Here is a 4,654-nt window from a genome sequence, read left to right as displayed (position 1 = left end):
AGACTCTCGTGCATGTAGGCAGGACCATGTGACTAATTTTAACCAATGAATGTAAGGAGAAATAATTTTATTTCCCTGCCAAGGCAATGAAGAAGTGCCTTCTCCATTCTCCTTTCCCCTTCCACTGGGAGGAGACAGAATCACAAGGCATTTTAAGGATGGCAGAACCACAAGACAGAGGGAGGAATTCTCAACAAGCAGAAGGAAAGCTGCCTGCTAAAAGGAAAGCCCTCACTGGACCATTAAATAAGTGAAAAATTTTTATTAAAACATCTAAATGTTCAGGTTAATTTGTTCCAGCAACTACCAACCTTATTAATCAGAGCTTAAAAGGAAAAAAAAAAAAAAGGAGGGAAGAAGAAACATCATCATAAAAATTAACTTTATACTATGGTTTTGGTGACTCAGAGACAGGCGTTCCTCTTTGCGCCATTTGGAAGACCAGCAGCCTGACAGCTTTCTACCCACCCACATAAAGGAAAGCCTGCCAACTGGCATGTTCTATCATACATACATATTAAGATGACAAACTAGGCAATTGGAATGGGAGTGACATGAATAATTATAACTAAGAGGTCTGATGTGGTCGACTGAATTGTTCTTGTACTTTATCCTGTAAGGCTAAAAGCAACCAGCTGATGCTTTCAATATCCTGCCTTGAAATTTCCTTGCCCAATACTAACTTCATTACTCACATTTGCTGTCTTCTGTGTTACAACAGAAAACAGTTTAATCAAATGTTTTGCTACTACATAATACAGTTTACCATTTTTTCCAGCCTTCTATAATAGTTTTCTTGTTGACCACCACCCAGTCCCAAAGCCAATGACACATATTTTAAATTTCTGTTACAGTAGCACCCTACTTCTAGGTACTCATTTTTATAAAAATTAGTTTTATGCAAAATAAGCAAGCACTAAATCCCAGTAGCACACATAAAATGAGTATTTCTCACTTAGAAATAAATTACTTAGGTGAATTGAGGCAGTTGTTTCAGGCTGTAGGTCAAGTTGACATCTCCTTGTTTCTCCACCTGAGGCTCAATGGTGGCCAAAAGATGACTGGGACATGTTTTATTATATAAAGGGTAGAAACTCCCTGGGTGGCAAATTAGAAACACTTAATTTCTCTTAAGGCGTACACTTAAAATTGGTGCACCGTCATTTCCTACATTTTTTCAGCCAAAGCAAGTTATAAGACTAAGCCTAATATTATTAATGGCGGAGATGGGGAAAATTATGCTCTTCCCATGGCAGTGGATGAGAGAGAAATAAATCAACTGCTGAATAGTTATCTAATCTGCCATAATCTACCCTCCTGTACACAAAAGACTGTGATTGCTGTGCAGCAAAAACTGATTAATCTAAGAATCAAGAGAAAAGCTAGGGGTGCCTGGGTGGCTCAGTTGGTTAAGCAGCTGCCTTCAGCTCAGGTCATGATCCCGGAGTCCTGGGATGAAGCCACACATAGGGCTCCCTGCTCAGTGGGGAATCTGCTTCTCCCTCTCCTCTGCCCCTCTCCCCCCAACTCATGCTCACACTTGCCCTCTCTCAAATAAAATATTTTTTAAAGGTTTTATTTAATCATAAAAGCCACAGAGAGAGAGAGGCAGAGGCAGAGGGAGAAGCAGGCTCCAAGCAGGAGACCAATGTGGGACGGGAGCATGGGATCACGTCCTGAGCTGAAGGCAGACGCTCAAACGCTGAACCATCCAAGCGCCCCAAATAAATATAATCTTAAAAAAAAAGAGAGAGAAACTAAACTCATAATTAACTATCAAACATTAGTAGGAAGATTGGGAGAAAGATGGGGGAGTAACTGAACTAAGTATTCATCTTTTTATAAAAGGGAGTAGGCAAATGTCTAATCAATCAAAAAAATACATTAAATAAAGTTAATCAATCAAGGACTGCAGGTAAAAGCTTGTAACTTAAAGTTACTTAAGGAACAAAACACCCAAATAGTTTAAAATGTTTGTTTCTGGGACAATGGCAGGCAAGGAATGAGAAACTGAGTATTTTGTTGTTGTTGTTAACATGTTTATATATGATTACTTCAGTTAAGAAAAAAAAATATAAAGAATTTTCTGCTAGAAACTTCTTGCCTAAAGGTAGTATTTTTTTTTTAAGATTTATTTATTTATTTATTCATGAGAAACACACACACACAGAGAGAGAGAGAGAGGCAGAGACACAGGCAGAGGGAGAAGCAGGCTCCATGCAAGGAGCCCGATGCGGAACTCGATCCCGGGTCTCCAGGATCACACCCTGGGCTGCAGGCGGCGCTAAACCGCTGCGCCACCGGGGCTGCCCCAAGGTAGGATTTTAGAGATGTTAAAATCTCCCTGTATATAAATACTACAGAAAAAAAAATGGTATCCTTCAAGTAAATGAAAACTTGTATTTTCTTTGTGGTATAAAAGTATGACTTCCCCTCACCCCAGTGCTCCCGTTAATATTCAATATAAGTGAAGTAGTTCACATTCCTAGAGAATCCAGTTAAGAACTGACCAATATGTTTTTAAGACTTTATTTATTTATTCATGAGAGACACAGAGAGAGAGGCAGAGACATAGGCAGAGAGAGAAACAGGTTCCCTGCAGCAAGCCTGATGGGGGTTTTTAGGACTCTGGGATCATGACATGACCTGAGCCAAAGGTAGACACTCAACCACTGAGGCACCCAAGTGTCCCAGAACTGACAAATTTTTATACTTAGAAATTTATTTGATATCACTGTGGCTTTTAAAAGTTAATTTGAGGGGATCCCTGGGTGGCGCAGCGGTTTGGCGCCTGCCTTTGGCCCAGGGCACGATCCTGGAGACCCGGGATCGAATCCCACGTCGGGCTCCCGGTGCGTGGAGCCTGCTTCTCCCTCTGCCTGTGTCTCTGCCTCTCTCTATCTCTCTGTGACTATCATAAATAAATAAAAATTAAAAAAAAAATTTTTTTAAAATAAAAAAAATAAAAAAATAAAAGTTAATTTGAAAAAACTTACTTATAAAATTTAATACTTAAGTGATATGCCACTACTCACAAAATCAGGTATTGGCACAAATATAACCCACTGAAGAATGCACATAGACAATAATTTAGTATCATTTAGACAATAATTAACTCAAACTAGGGACCAGAAAGCATAGGTCATTCAGGTCAAGAATTCCAGCCATGGCAGATATCGCAATCAAACATGGCATTCTTCCCAGTAGAACAAGAGAACAATCTCCAAATCCTCAACATAGTACTCCTCAGCCTCTAAAACTGATTACAGTTGGCCTATCAAGTGAAACCCCTTTGCCCTGGAGCAAAGATTCCAATTAATGTTACTGTATGAAAATATTCACTTCATTTCTTCTATTCAGCACCTAAGAGTCTTAAGAGATTTCCCCAAAGGATTAAATATTACATTCTGTAATGAGAACATTGCAGTAATTGACCATGAAGTATAGACCATCTTCATGACAAAGTCTTATAGCTATTCAACTAGTATGACCTGAAAAGTCTGGTAAGTATTCCAGGAGTCAGGAATACCAAAGAAATTATCTGAAAACTAGTCAAAACTACCTAAAAGACCAGTTGTCAACACAGGTGATTTTTATTCAATATAGAGTTCAAGGCATCTCTGGATAAAGTTACTGAGCCAGGGTACCCACTGTACTAGATAGATTTCAGAGTGGTTGCTGGCCCAGACCCTGTTCTGAAGAAAGCTTCCTCTCTTCATCCTTAATCCCCAGCATCCATCTGTACAAAGCATCAGCACAAATTACTCCATCCTCCTAAATTCAGCTAACTGGACTATGGCAGTGTGAAAATTAATTAATGGAAATCTCACTAAAATAGAGTCAGAGGTTCACAGAGGAGTTCTCATGCCCTACCACTCATCATCAATTGCAAAATGGACCTTGCAGGTGGATACTGCCCCCACTGCCTCAGCAGGAGGAAAAAAGGCTTTCCTCTTCCATTGGCAATAGTCCAGCTAACGAGAGACAGTCACAGCTCAGCCAATGAAAAGCCTCTATAATTCGAACTTCCAGTTTACTGCAATGGACTTTTTGTTTATAAAAGCTTTCCCAATTTCCCCCTTTCCTCTATAGAAGAGCTTCCCTGGGCACCCGGGTGGCTCAGTGGTTGACCTTTTGCCTTCAGCTCAGGTCATGATCCTGGGGTTCTGGGATCGAGTTTCACATTGGGCTCCCTGCATGGAGCTTGCTTCTCACTCTGCCTCTGTCTCTGCCTCTCTCTGTTTGTCTTTCATGAATAAATAAATAAAATCTTAAAAAAAAAAAAAAAGTGTTCCTCTATTTTCAGATTTTGCCACAATTTGCTTGTGCTAAATGGCAATTCTCTGCTATTCCTGAATAAACCTATTGTTTGCTGGTAAAATAACTGGCGGTTTTATTTTTAAGGTTAACAACAGGAACATTTGGCCTTAATACGAATGGCACCAACTTTTTAGTACCCTATTTCCCAAAGATAACTCAGACAGATAATCCCTCGAGAATTTCAGGTGGAAACAAAGGACAAATTCGCAAATTAAAGTGGATACTTGAGTGAGAAGACCTGGTAAACCAGTAAGGCCAGCAGTTTGGGGCCCTGAGCAAATTAAAAAGCAAAGGAAGCCTACTGGAAAAAAAAAAAAAAAACGAGAGAGAGAGA

At 39.8% G+C, this 4,654-nt stretch overlaps 1 long non-coding RNA gene across 1 annotated transcript in view; it reads right to left on the bottom strand.

The window, feature by feature from the left end:
• The window catches only part of LOC140599360 (uncharacterized), a 166,920-nt gene that overhangs the window by 156,465 nt on the left and 5,801 nt on the right, over nt 1–4,654 (bottom strand). The gene's annotated exons all lie outside the window — the stretch shown is intronic.

Source organism: Vulpes vulpes, chromosome 6 (genome assembly GCF_048418805.1).
Source record: "Vulpes vulpes isolate BD-2025 chromosome 6, VulVul3, whole genome shotgun sequence".
NCBI classification, from domain to species: Eukaryota; Metazoa; Chordata; class Mammalia; order Carnivora; family Canidae; genus Vulpes; species Vulpes vulpes.
This window is presented reverse-complemented; position numbering and strand designations above follow the sequence as displayed.